Below are 15,000 nucleotides of genomic sequence, written 5' to 3'. Positions count from 1 at the left end.
CTAGAAGGCCGCCAAAAATGCTCTTTAGGTAGGCAGCTCACTAGAAGGCCGCCAAAAATGCTCTTTAGGTAGGCAGCTCACTAGATGCCCAAACATGCTGTTTAGGTAGGCAGCTCACTAGAAGGCCGCCAAAAATGCTCTTTAGGTAGGCAGCTCACTAGAAGGCCACCAAAAATGCTTTCTAGTTAGGCAGCTCACTAGATGGTCAAAATGCTTTCTAGTTAGGCAGCTCACTAGATGTTCAAAAATGCTTTCTAGATAGGCAGCTCACTAGATGCCCAAACATGCTGTCTAGCTAGGCAGCTCACTAGATGCCCAAACATGCTGTCTAGGTAGGCAGCTCACTAGATGCCCAAACATGCTGTTTAGGTAGGCAGCTCACTAGATGCCCAAACATGCTGTCTAGCTAGGCAGCTCACTAGATGCCCAAACATGCTGTCTAGGTAGGCAGCTCACTAGATGCCCAAACATGCTGTCTAGCTAGGCAGCTCACTAGATGCCCAAACATGCTGTCTAGGTAGGCAGCTCACTAGATGCCCAAACATGCTGTTTAGGTAGGCAGCTCACTAGATGCCCAAACATGCTGTCTAGGTAGGCAGCTCACTAGATGTTCAAAAATGTGTTTCTATATGGTATGTCTGATGTTTGCCCCAAACTGCTCAATGCGGGTATTTGAGAAAGAGAATCAACATAAGATCAACAGTCACAGTTTGAGAGGGAAGGTGTTGTTACCGTCTCAGATCGTGGTGAATAAAGGATGTTGTGGAAGGCTGGATTTGAAGGTCTCAGGAGAGTCCACACTGAACACGTCTTCTCCTGAACACCCCGCTCCTTGCGCTCCTTCACACTGTTACACAGGAACGTCCCGAACAGACACGAGTATGTGTGCTGCACTAACTTCACCTACAGAGACAAACACAGCAGCGTAATCTTAAGAGTGTGTTTACAACAGAACAAGAATCAGAGACCTTTCCTAAAACCCCAAAACTGGACTTCAGAACCACTTCTCAACGGACTGTACGGCTACTGAGGAATTATACAATTCTGGGGATAATTAGCAGCACAATAATGATCCAGAAACTGAAGAAGCATCGATCAGTGATGAGCGTGAGTACCAGGAAGGCCTCGTTGAACTGAAAGGAGCATGGGAACTGTCTCTGAAGCTGATGTACACAGTCCAGCCACTGCAGGAACACCGGACAGCGTCGTTCAGATCCTCTGCGTTCTCACCGTGACCACAGCGATCAGCAAACTTATGACCGTAATCCAACCACTCCATCTCTACCAGCACCTGGAAACCCTGAGAACACAAATCCAAAACTATTCACTGAGGTGGCCTTTTCTATCAAATGTGTAGCAAGAATGCAGTTCGAGTTGGTTTCGATTGTTTCATTTCCGTACAGCTGAAGTGTGATTGTGTGTGAAGTGTGATTAAAAATGTTAAATGCAAGATACAAAATCAAGTTTGCACCACTATAATAATATAGTTTATTAGGAAACAATATATACATATTACCATATTGTCAAAAGGCACATTTTCAGATTTTGGAACGCCCAATGCGCTCTTAAGTCCTAGTGGTGGCGTAGTGACTCAATCCGGGTGGCGGAGGACGAATCTCAGTTGCCTCCGCATCTGAGACCATCAATCCGCGCATCTTATCACGTGGCTTGTTGAGCGCGTTACCACGGAGACGTAGCGCTTGTGGAGGCTTCACACTATTCTCCGCGGCATCCACGCACAACTCACCACACGCCCCACCAAGAGCGAGAACCACATTATAGCGACCACGAGGAGGTTACCCCATGTGACTCTACCCTCCCTAGCAACAGGGCCAATTTGGTTGATAAGGAGACCTGTCTGGAGTCGCTCAGCACGCCCTGGATTCAAACTCACGACTCCGGGGGTGATAGTCGGCGTCAATACTCGCTGAGCTAGCTACACAGGTCCCTAATTGTCAGATTATTTATACTTCTAAAAACGCACAAATGACGTCATCAGTGCTGTGCGTGTCTGACCTCGATGGTCCTGTAGAATGGATCCAGGAGCAGTTTGGACAGAGCCACTATCTGCGGTGTTCTGTCCCAGCCATCAGAGCAGTGCACCAGGACGGGCCTGCGGTCCCGATCCACTGCGTTCACCACCAGCAGAGACACCTTCAGCAGCAGAGACAAGTGCTGCAGCCATTTAGTGCCCTCCAGAGCAGACAGCCAACTAATGAGGGAACATCAGAGGGGAATACATCAGGAGAGAAACACAACCAAACACTGTCTGCATGTTTTCAGTGCAGGACTTCCAGCGGTAAACAGGTTTGCAGGTTTACATACTTGACCGGATCAGGGACTTGAGCGCAGAGAGTTCGCAAACACTGGAAGCTCTTGCGGATGGAGTGAATGTTGGCCATGCCCATAAACATCACCTCACTGTTGGGATAGTACTCTACAAGAAACACACCATAGAGGAACCAATGAAAGGAAACCGTATTACTTACTGATCCAAAATATGCTTACCTAAACAGCATTTTAATCAACACCGACCGGGCCAATGGGGCGAGTGCCCAGGGGCCCTTGACTACCAGGGGCCCTTGACTGCCTGGGGCCCTTGACTGCCAGGGGCCCTTGACTGCCAGGGGCCCTTGACTGCCTGGGGCCCTTGATTGCCTGGGGCCCTTGTCTACCAGGAGCCCTTGACTACCAGGGGCCCTTGACTGCCAGGGGCCCTTGACTACCAGGGGCCCTTGACTGCCTGGGGCCCTTGACTGCCTGGGGCCCTTGACTGCCTGGGGCCCTTGTCTACCAGGAGCCCTTGACTTCCTGGGGCCCTTGACTGCCAGGGGCCCTTGACTGCCTGGGGCCCTTGATTGCCTGGGGCCCTTGATTGCCTGGGGCCCTTGTCTACCAGGAGCCTTTGACTACCAGGGGCCCTTGACTGCCTGGGGCCCTTGATTGCCTGGGGCCCTTGACTGCCTGGGGCCCTTGATTGCCTGGGGCCCTTGTCTACCAGGAGCCCTTGACTACCAGGGGCCCTTGACTGCCTGGGGCCCTTGACTACCAGGGGCCCTTGACTACCAGGGGCCCTTGACTGCCTGGGGCCCTTGATTGCCTGGGGCCCTTGTCTACCAGGAGCCCTTGACTGCTTGGGGGGGGCCCTGGGCTTTAAGGTTGTATGATCCAGTTTGGCGACCCCCCCCCACTTGAAAACCCATCAACAATGAAATGTTGGTAATGAGGCAGAACTCTTTACAATAAGGATTTAAATTGATAAAAATGCTAATATTGCTAAATATTGTTCATAGCTTGCTCATGCTAGTTCATAGTGCATTAACTAATGTTAGCAAATGGAACCTTACTGTAAAGTGTTACCATATATAGCATTTAATAATCTTGGTTAATGGCAATTTATAAATCTACATTTGTTAATTCTGGTTCATTTTAGTCCATAATGCATTCATGCTAACATGTAACATATATTAACAATTTTTTATGTTAAAAATGTGCTTGTACATGTTGGAATTAACATTAAATAAGATAAATATGTGCTGTAAGTGTTTTCACTGTTAGTTTATAAGAAATAATGTAGTTAACTAATAGTTAGCATATGCAAACTTATTGTAAAGCGATTCACTAAATTATTGGCAAAAATAAGGAAACAGGAAGTGTCTTGTATCTTCTGCTGCATGGTGTGATTTAGATCAAAATAGAGTTGTGTGTTTTTTCTTGAGGGTTAATTGCATGGATGTGGCTATTGTGGGTCACGGTCATAGCGCCACCAACTGGCAGCAGGAATTGTGGCACTTATTTTGTGGTGTTATAACATATGAAAACTAAAATGATATTAATGGTGCATTCATATACAATGCGAAACGAGCGATTACATACAAAGTCAATGCAAATTTGCGAATAGATGCGAATTCGCGGAGAGCGGTGCGAATGAAGAAAATGGCACGACTCGAACACGTTTACATTTTTCAACTGGAACGAAATATCCGCGAAAGCCTATCAGTATTACGTTTGTCCGAATGTCACTGAGGTAGTAGCAGAAGAAATCTGGAAAAATGGATGATAAAATGTGCAGAGAACGGACGAAAAAGACGTCGCTTGGAGGAAAGTGAGCGAGGAAGTTGGACTACCTGGTAAGTTCGGTAAATATGTGCGACTACTTGATTACAGCTATTGGTTGAACTTTACTATGAACCAAATCGTAGAAGCCCCTCCTCCTGTCCTTTTCCGGAAGAGAAGCGGGAATACTCGCGGGTTCGCGTTACTCGCGCGAAAGCGAGTTTAAACACACATTTATAGTCCAGAGGTCAAACTCGCGCTTGCAGTGCAAGGTGAAAATGTTATATTAATAATATTTGTGTGAATGAGCGTAAACGATGAGCTTAATGTACAGCGTTTCATATAAGTCGCTTACATGGTGTCTTTTCAGTTAGTATGCTGCCTTTGTAGTCAGTAGAGAGCAAGGCAGCTCACTAGGGTGTAAAACAAAGCTACATTCTCAGTCTTACCCAGAACAGAGAAGAACCGTCCTCATATAGCATTAGCGAATAGCATTACCTGGGCATTCACAGCCACCCCCTTTCGCTCGATTGGCTACTGCAGCTGCATACGACCTGGCGTCCATTATTAACAGCTTCTGAGGGGGCGTGGCTCTGGGCTCCGCCTCCACGTTCCCATTGGCCACGTGAGGATCTGAAACACAGACATTAAAGGAGGAGGTGAGCAGGGAACACAAAGCCACCGCATACAGGCCGCAATTACGCTCTCTTACCGGTACCGTTCGCGTGATGGTGAACGCATGAGCCGTTGCTGTGCCGTTTGGTCGCCGCTGGATCTGTGGTGCAGGCTTTCGCAATGGCCTGAATCAAACGCTCATCGTCAGCGTTTCGCCATCCCCACCAGCTGACCTCAGGCTGCCCACATCGACCGATCACGGCGCCTGAACTCTGGTGCCTGGGTCAAAGGTCATAGTAAAGGTGAATAAAGAATTTAAAGGCAGAAATGTGATGCTTATAATTTTATAAAAGCACTTTTAATTCTATTGAAACTTGTGCATTGGGGGTTTGGGTAGCACCCCTGGAGTCGTGAGTTTGAATCCAGGGCGTGCCGAGTGACTCCAGTCAGGTCTCCTTAGCAACCAAATTGGCCCGGTTGCTAGGGAGGCTAGAGTCACATGGGGTAACCTCCTCGTGGTCACACAGTGGGGCGTGTGGTGAGTTGTGTGTGGATGCCGCGGAGAATAGCGTGAAGCCTCCACACGTGCTACGTCTCCATGGTAACGCGCTCAACAAGTCACGTGATAAGATGCATCTAAATGGAAAACACACACCTGTAAACAACAGATGGGATTCTCTTCCAAGATCGAAATGCCGCAACCTTTTCCAGTTCTTGGTCTGTGATTGCGGCGGGCACAACAATGTTCTCGGGGTAACTGGCACACAACCTGTGACATCACACAAACACACAAACGTCATCTGATTAGGATGCACCTATAGTTACATTGTGTAAGACGTTATAGGAATAGTTCACCAGAAAATGATTGTTTTCATTCAGTCAAGAAACACGGAAGGAAACACATTGTTGCAATGAAAGTGAATGGTGACTGAGTCTGTCAATTTACACGTAGGACACAAAAAAAACACCATAAATGTATATACAAATCATGTGACTCGTGTACAATATTCCAAGTCTTCTAAAGTCATATTATGTAGATTTGAGCGTGGAACAGACTCAAATTTAAGTCGTTATTCACTGAAAATCTTGCCCGAAAATCCCGTTTGCATTCGCGCTCGATTCAAAACGTCACCAAACGCTGTTGGAGCTCACGTGTCATAAATGAAGAGAGCTTGACAGATCTAGTCACTGTGAACTTTGCCCTTATATGGACAATGTATATTTGCGGGTGAACTAGCATCACCTGTAGTTGCTGTTTATGTTGGAGATTCTCCAGGCACTATGTGTGTCAAAGTTCATCCGCTCCATCTCACTCTTAAACCTCCACCGATGTCCTCCTACAAACGCACACGCACACACACATTAGCATGTTACTGAGCGATTGTGCATAATGTCTGGATCACTATATAGTTGAATTTGTATTCCTGTTGCTTCATCCTGTTAGTTGTCATGCACTTTATTTGGAGAAGTTACATGAGCATCAACTAAACAAAGAAACCAGATAAACGAAATGTCAAGCGCTGAAATGTGTGTGTGTGTGTGTGTGTGTGTGTGTGTGTGTGTGTGTGTGTGTGTGGGTACCTGCACGGCAGATCCCATCATGCAGTTCTCTCTCCTCATCAGACACACTCGCAGCAACACGAGAGAAACGCTAGGCTGAAGAGCTCCTCTAGTCTGGCCGGCGCCGCACGACTCGCGGTTATCCTTCTCAGCCAATCCTGACACTGCTCTGGAGACAGGAAGTGACACCTGAACACAACAGATCAGTCATCCAATCACTCGGTGGACAGCGTTCATTTTAGTTCATTGTATTTCATGCAATATTTACAAATTTTTCTCCCCAATCTGGAACGCCCAATTCCCAAAGCGCTCTTAAGTCCCCGTGGTGGTGTAGTGACTCGTCTCAATACGGGGTGGCGGAGGACGAATCTCAGTTGCGTCTGAGACCATCAATCCGCGCATCTTATCACGTGGCTTGTTGAGCACGTTACCGTGGAGACGTAGCGCATGTGGAGCTTCACGCTATTCTCCGCGGCATCCACGCACAACACACCACATGCCCCACCGAGAGTGAGAACCACATTATAGCGACCACGAGGAGGTTACCCCATGTGACTCTACCCTCCCTAGCAACCGGGCCAATTTGGTTGCTAAGGAGACCCGGCTGGAGTCGCTCAGCACGCCCTGGATACAAACTCGTGACTCCAGGTGTGATAGTCAGCGTCAATACTCGCTGAGATACCCAGACCCCCATTGTCATGTAATATTCATACATTTTTGTCAGTTTTATTTGGACTAAAATGGGATTTAATTTTAGTCGACAGAAATAACATATGTTAACTGACGATAATGTGCAAAATGACGGAGGTCATCGCCAAACCAAGCAACCTCATATTGGTCAACGCGGCATTTTACAATACAATTCAAAATGGCCGACATAGGAAATTGTATCATTCGACTCGGCATCCCGCACAGAATCTAACAAGACCAGATTTGTGTTTTTAGGTGAAACCGTTCAGAAGTTATACGCAAAAATATGCATTTTTATATCTCGTGACCACTAGGTGGCACTGTGCCGAAACTGTGCAGGTACCCTCAAGTCATGGTTGTCATAACACACACCAAAGCGTTGCGGAGATAAAGCCTCACGTCCAATTTGCCGTGCTCTCCGTCAAATTTGTTTGTGCGTTAATCGAGAACTGTTTGACTAAACAACTTGAAATCCATACATTTTTGTCAGCCTGGTCTGAAATTGATCTGACTGAATTTTCGTGCAAATCGAATGAACGGTCTAGGAGAATTGATTAGTTTTTTCTCAAATAAAAAATGGCGGAAAATCAGTGGAAAATATTAGCACTTACGGTTCAAAAGTTATTAGCATAAACGTGTGAAAATTTGGGCAGTTGGTGGCGCTAGACGGTTTGAGTTAGAGACTCCAAATTTGCTCCAGTTAATGTTCAGACTGTCCTCTATCTGTGTGCCAAATTTCACAACTTTCCCTCATATGGTTCTATGGGCGGCCATAGAATAAATGGCGGAAGAAGAATACGAATAAAAAGAACACTAATGGTGCGTTCACATACAACACGAAGAAAAATGTGCCTCGCATTGCTCGCGCGAGTTTGATCTAGGGCTGTCAACGAATATTCTAAATTCGAATATATATTCGAATAGTTTTAAAAAACAGAAATTCGAAGGTGAAAATTAATATTCGAATGTGGAAAAAAAAACGCGCCCGCGGTAGCAGATGTGCGGCTGTCTGCTTTGCGAGTGGGCGTGCTGCCTGAGGGGTCTTTGTTGTCACATTTCTCGGAATTGTGTGCCTCATTTTATTTAACGTTAAGCAGAAACATTACTAAAGTGTAAGGCTACTGTACTGACTGAATAGATGTTGCATGAATAAGGTAGGTTAGATACAGCAGTTTCATGCACTGCAGGCTTCCACTGGTTTGATTATTTACCGTTTCATGTCAAGGAAAAGTTCCATGTTTACCACAGCACAGCTCGCTCGGAGCGTTCAATGTCGGTTCTATATACTGTAAAACTTCAATTAATGTTAATAATTTGTTTTAATCACTGAATGAAGCCTGCTATATTTGGGACAAGAGTCGCGACCTTATATTGCTTGCACAAAACTCTTGATCAGCACTCAACATTTGTTTATTGTTGTTGTTCTTTTAAACCGTTATGCTAGAGAGCGTGAGGGCGAGAGAGAGAAAGAGTGCCTCGCGTCGCGAAGCGAGAGTGAGGTCTTGGCCATTAGTTGATTTACTTGTTTTGTGTAGGTAATACGTTGTCAAATATGTTTAAACTTAAATAAACTACCTATACAAATAGTTATGTCTCTTTGTATTAATTTGTCCTGTTATTGACGTAATGCGCGTCATTGACCAAATGCGCAACCAGATATTCGAATAGTTCGAATATATGTGTTTTTTTTAGAGGGAATATTCGAATGTCATTTTTGAGCAATTTTGACAGCCCTAGTTTGATCGCTGGATTAAATTTGTGTTTAAACTCGCGTTCGAGCGAGTATTCCCCCTTCTCTTCCGGAAAAGGAAAGGAGGCGGGGCTTCTACGACAACTTATCTTTCCGCCATCAACCATGGCCGATATCACAACGATTGCTGCTCTGTATCTGTTGTGGACGTCCCAGATACGTTGACGTTGTGTCATACAATTCCGAGTGCCCACACACACGGCTACAACCATTTTTCTCAATGCTGATAGGCTTTCGTGACAACGCGTCATGTGGATATTTAGCACGAGTTGAAAAATGTGAACTCGTGCGAATGAAGCGAATTCGCATCTTTGCATTGACTTTGTATGTAATTGCGCCGTGTGAAACGCTCGATTCGCGTTATATGTGAACGCACCATAACGATTACAATAGGTGCCTGTTCACTTTCAGTGCTTGGCCCCTAAAAAGGGTTGTTTTACAAAACAGAGTTCAGGAAAACTAGCCACTGATTATTTTCACATGCAATTGAGCTTGTGATTTGCCGCAAATGTTTGCCAGAAGTTTGCCGCTCTTCGCCGTTAGCAAACCTTTGACAACAATGAGCAATTTTAGCTGTGTGTGAATTTGTTGTGAATGCAGATTGAAGTTGACTGCAGATATCGTGCAGAATGACACATTCACCTGTTTTATAGAGCTGATGTGAACCGTGTGAGCAGTACCTGATAATCTTGCAGTCTTTGCAGGTGAGGTGCAGTTGAGTCAGATCGCGACACTCCACACTTTCTATCAGCTGCAGAGGAACCTGACACGTTAACAGAGAGAGACATTTGCATGACTGTTCCAGGCCTTGAAATGACAATTGTAAAATTCCCTGATATTTCCAGGTTTTCCATGAACGTGGAGACCCTGAATCAGTAAACTAATCCAAATATAGGGCTGTGTATCGAGTTCGATACTTTGTCTCTCTGTCTTGTCTCTGAACAACAATCTAAATAGAGCAATTCTGTGATTTGGCATCTAAAAACAGACGTCTGTAGCCCTGTTAAACTTCATTAACTACGTTTCAATTCAAGGATTTTTTGCGAAAAAAGTTTTGACGACACTTTCAGGAGTGCAACACAAATATCTCCTGCACATTGAACAAATGAGGAGTCGCTGTTTTGCTTTTTCACACCATTCAAAATAATACATCACGGAATTATCCAACAAACGAAAAAAGCATTCAATTAAAAACATTAATGACCAAACGAAAAAAGCATTCAATTAAAACAAAATAATTACCAAACGAAAAAAAACAAAAACGGCAGAATGCGGCAAATGTCAATTTTTTTTTTCTTCACATTTTCATTTTGTTGATAACAAAATACCGTGAAAGGTGGATGGAAACTATTGATATTCATATACTGCACCTGTCTCGCATCTGAGATGACAACACAAACACGCATGTTGTTGTGTGAACAATCACTCACGTTGATGACGTTGTCTTGCAGGTTGATGTGAAGGCGGTAGCTGGTTAAGGCAATGACCGAGTCCTCTCCCCTCCCAGTGTGTTCCACACACTCTCCATGCAGCATTGGGAACGCCACCTGCCAGCGTCAGTAATACATCATTAATTACAGGTACAGCATGTGTGAGTACACCTGCATGTGCTCTTAATGTTCCACCTGTAAGTGTTGGTCTTCTAGTACTGGGCTCCCATTGGCCTCCAAACTCTGCTGCCCCTCTTCAACCTGAAATGAAACGTGCCATCAGCACTGATCTGAGAGCAGTATAAGCTTATGTAAAGGAGGGGTCTTACCATGGCCCCAGGAGAGGTGGGCAGAGAGGGTCACAGTCCAGAGAGAGTAGCAGGCCACAGTCTTGGGTCAGTAATCACACTGAACCTGAGAGACGTTTGCAATAAAAAGGTCTTTAAGGTTTTACGATAAAGATTGACTACTGAAGCAATCCCATAACCCACGAGCAGTTCGGCTCTTGCAGAACACTTCAAAGCAAATCAATGCAGTGACAGAATCGACAAATGCAACCTGCACTACCTAAACATACATGCACACACACCGCCGCCATGTCATCTATAGCATGCATGCACAAACATGTACACATTCCATGCATTGCATTTCTGACCCGTGAAGCCAGTGAACCGCTGGCAGACACAGACACTTCAGACCTGGTTCTGGATTGGTCTCTCTTGATTTACACGTTAAGACAGAAAGTCTGAAATACAAAGATAAAAGGAAGTTAAGCAAGACAGAATTATATGATAGCACGTCCCACTCTATGCTCAAAATGATGTCTAGGTAGGCAGCTCACCAGATGCCCAAATATGCTGTCTAGGTAGGCAGCTCGCTAGATGCCCAAAAATGCTGTCTAGGTAGGCAGCTCACTAGATGCCCAAATATGCTGTTTAGGTAGGCAGCTCGCTAGATGCCCAAAAATGCTGTCTAGGTAGGCAGCTCAGCTAGATGCCCAAAAATGCTGTCTAGTTAGGCAGCTCACTAGATGCCCAAATATGCTGTTTAGGTAGGCAGCTCGCTAGATGCCCAAAAATGCTGTCTAGGTAGGCAGCTCAGCTAGATGCCCAAAAATGCTGTCTAGTTAGGCAGCTCACTAGATGCCCAAATATGCTGTCTAGGTAGGCAGCTCAGCTAGATGCCCAAAAATGCTGTCTAGTTAGGCAGCTCGCTAGATGCCCAAATATGCTGTCTAGGTAGGCAGCTCGCTAGATGCCCAAAAATGCTGTCTAGTTAGGCAGCTCACTAGATGCCCAAAATGCTGTCTAGTTAGGCAGCTCACTAGATGCCCAAAATGCTGTCTAGTTAGGCAGCTCACTAGATGCCCAAAATGCTGTCTAGTTAGGCAGCTCACTAGAAGATGCCCAAATATGCTGTCTAGTTAGGCAGCTCACTAGATGCCCAAAAAGGCTGTCTAGTTAGGCAGCTCACTAGATGTCCAAAAATGCTGTCTAGTTAGGCAGCTCACTAGATGCCCAAAAATGCTGTCTAGTTAGGCAGCTCACTAGATGCCCAAAATGCTGTCTAGTTAGGCAGCTCACTAGATGCCCAAAATGCTGTCTAGTTAGGCAGCTCACTAGATGCCCAAAAATGCTGTCTAGTTAGGCAGCTCACTAGAAGATGCCCAAATATGCCGTCTAGTTAGGCAGCTCGCTAGATGCCCATTTATGCTGTCTAGTTAGGCAGCTTGCTAGATGCCCAAAAATGCTGTCTAGTTAGGCAGCTCGCTAGAAGATGCCCAAATATGCCGTCTAGTTAGGCAGCTCACTAGATGCCCAAAAAGGCTGTCTGGTTAGGCAGCTCACTAGATGCCCAAAAATGCTGTCTAGTTAGGCAGCTCACTAGATGCCCAAAATGCTGTCTAGTTAGGCAGCTCACTAGATGCCCAAAATGCTGTCTAGTTAGGCAGCTCACTAGATGCCCAAAATGCTGTCTAGTTAGGCAGCTCACTAGAAGATGCCCAAATATGCCGTCTAGTTAGGCAGCTCGCTAGATGCCCATTTATGCTGTCTAGTTAGGCAGCTCGCTAGATGCCCAAAAAGGCTGTCTAGTTAGGCAGCTCACTAGATGTCCAAATATACTGTCTAGTTAGGCAGCTCACTAGATGCCCAAAAATGCTGTCTAGTTAGGCAGCTCACTAGATGCCCAAAATGCTGTCTAGTTAGGCAGCTCGCTAGATGCCCATTTATGCTGTCTAGTTAGGCAGCTCGCTAGAAGATGCCCAAATATGCCATCTAGTTAGGCAGCTCACTAGATGCCCAAAAGGCTGTCTGGTTAGGCAGCTCACTAGATGCCCAAAATGCTGTCTAGTTAGGCAGCTCACTAGATGCCCAAAATGCTGTCTAGTTAGGCAGCTCACTAGATGCCCAAAATGCTGTCTAGTTAGGCAGCTCACTAGAAGATGCCCAAATATGCTGTCTAGTTAGGCAGCTCGCTAGATGCCCATTTATGCTGTCTAGTTAGGCAGCTTGCTAGATGCCCAAAAATGCTGTCTAGTTAGGCAGCTCGCTAGAAGATGCCCAAATATGCCGCCTAGTTAGGCAGCTCACTAGATGCCCAAAAAGGCTGTCTGGTTAGGCAGCTCACTAGATGCCCAAAAATGCTGTCTAGTTAGGCAGCTCACTAGATGCCCAAAATGCTGTCTAGTTAGGCAGCTCACTAGATGCCCAAAATGCTGTCTAGTTAGGCAGCTCACTAGATGCCCAAAATGCTGTCTAGTTAGGCAGCTCACTAGAAGATGCCCAAATATGCCGTCTAGTTAGGCAGCTCGCTAGATGCCCATTTATGCTGTCTAGTTAGGCAGCTCACTAGATGTCCAAATATACTGTCTAGTTAGGCAGCTCACTAGATGTCCAAATATACTGTCTAGTTAGGCAGCTCACTAGATGTCCAAATATACTGTCTAGTTAGGCAGCTCACTAGATGCCCAAAAATGCTGTCTAGTTAGGCAGCTCACTAGATGCCCAAAAAGGCTGTCTAGTTAGGCAGCTCACTAGATGTCCAAATATACTGTCTAGTTAGGCAGCTCACTAGATGCCCAAAAATGCTGTCTAGTTAGGCAGCTCACTAGATGCCCAAAATGCTGTCTAGTTAGGCAGCTCGCTAGATGCCCATTTATGCTGTCTAGTTAGGCAGCTCGCTAGAAGATGCCCAAATATGCCATCTAGTTAGGCAGCTCACTAGATGCCCAAAAAGGCTGTCTGGTTAGGCAGCTCACTAGATGCCCAAAATGCTGTCTAGTTAGGCAGCTCACTAGATGTCCAAATATGCTGTCTAGTTAGGCAGCTCACTAGATGCCCAAAATGCTGTCTAGTTAGGCAGCTCAATAGATGCCCAAAAAGGCTGTCTAGTTAGGCAGCTCACTAGATGCCCAAAATGCTGTCTAGTTAGGCAGCTCACTAGATGCCCAAAATGCTGTCTAGTTAGGCTCCCTAGTGTCTAGTCTGACTATATGCCACAAAATACTGTTTGGTTAGGCAGCTCGCTAGATGCCAAAAACTTTGCCATGATAAAAGGAGGTTAAGCAAGACAGAATTAGATCATAGCATGTCAAAGCAAGTCACTCGTAGCTCAAAGTGACCAAATGAGACGTTATCAGAATTCAGACAACCAAGAATAATAGAAGTGGTTGGGTAAATAATGAAACCGGTTTTGCATCACGTGAAGGCGTTACGGTTGACCATTGAATTTGATTGCAGTGTAAACTAAGCAAAGAACATGCAAACAAAAAGCCTTTTGATACTGTTCCTCTATTGATGAGGTAATGTCCTGCTGGCTTTCAACCCGCCACACATAATGACCGATATGTTATCTGCCTTACCAACACAACAGCTCAATCCTCCATGAGCAACTTTACTCAAGCTGCATAATTCTACAGACTCATGGGATTACAGAATTATGTTAAGAGAATAGCACTTGTTCCACTCATTTATAGTCATCAAAAGTTACCGAGTTGTTTACTTAGGAAGCATTTCTAAGCATCTTGTGAATTGCCAACTTAGATGGCATTTTGGAGCATATACTGTTTAGTGTGCTGCCTACATAGATGGCATTATTAAACAACTAGAAGCATGTAGAAAACTGACAGTTTAGACATGTTCAGAGTCGAATTAACTACTTTGGTGCCCGGAAATGGGTAGTCTAGCTCGGCAGTTCACTGGATGCTCACGTTTGCTAAGTAGGTAGCTCACTACATTCCCAAAATGCTGTCTAGGTAGATAGCAAATGATATATGCCCAGACTGCTGTATTGTTTAAATGGCAGTTTGTTTACATAATGCCACTGTTGTTTTTCATACACACACACACACACACACACACACACACACACACACACACACACACACACAGAGAATAGGGGAAAAGCTTGTATTTGCTCCATAGCCTAACATTTGAAAGATGGCGCCATCTGGTGGAAACTATTTAAAATGTAAATGTTGAAGTCAGGGCTCCGGAAAGAAAGCATAATATCATATAATTCATGATTTTATGTTTTAATGGCACTGGGAGCAAATATTGCAGTTTTAATGGGTTTCAATGGGGACATTTTTGTCCTGAAGGTCCCGAGTGTGACTATTTTGTGTACACTGTGTATTATAGATGTATTACAGGAACTGAAGTTGAGGTTCGCAAACAGACATTATGTATCGAAAATACAAAAATGAAAAGGACAAAAATGCCCCGGAGGTTTAAATCATGATCGTTTGTGTTGTTGTTGTTGTTGTTGTTGTTGTTATTGTTTTGTTGGAGGGCGGAACCCTTCAAATAGACCGAATATTCTGAACAGTAACCCATGAATAAAGCGCTGCATGCACCGAAAACTCACCTGGGCTTTGCGTTAGTCCCAACAGATGTGCAG

General features: G+C 45.1%; 1 pseudogene; it reads right to left on the bottom strand.

The window, feature by feature from the left end:
- The window catches only part of LOC127642980 (myotubularin-related protein 3-like), a 29,427-nt pseudogene that overhangs the window by 14,321 nt on the left and 106 nt on the right, over nt 1-15,000 (bottom strand).

The sequence above is a fragment of the Xyrauchen texanus genome, chromosome 4 (genome assembly GCF_025860055.1).
Source record: "Xyrauchen texanus isolate HMW12.3.18 chromosome 4, RBS_HiC_50CHRs, whole genome shotgun sequence".
Taxonomy (NCBI): domain Eukaryota; kingdom Metazoa; phylum Chordata; class Actinopteri; order Cypriniformes; family Catostomidae; genus Xyrauchen; species Xyrauchen texanus.
Note: the sequence above shows the minus strand (reverse complement) of the source record. Positions and strands in the feature narration are given on the sequence as shown.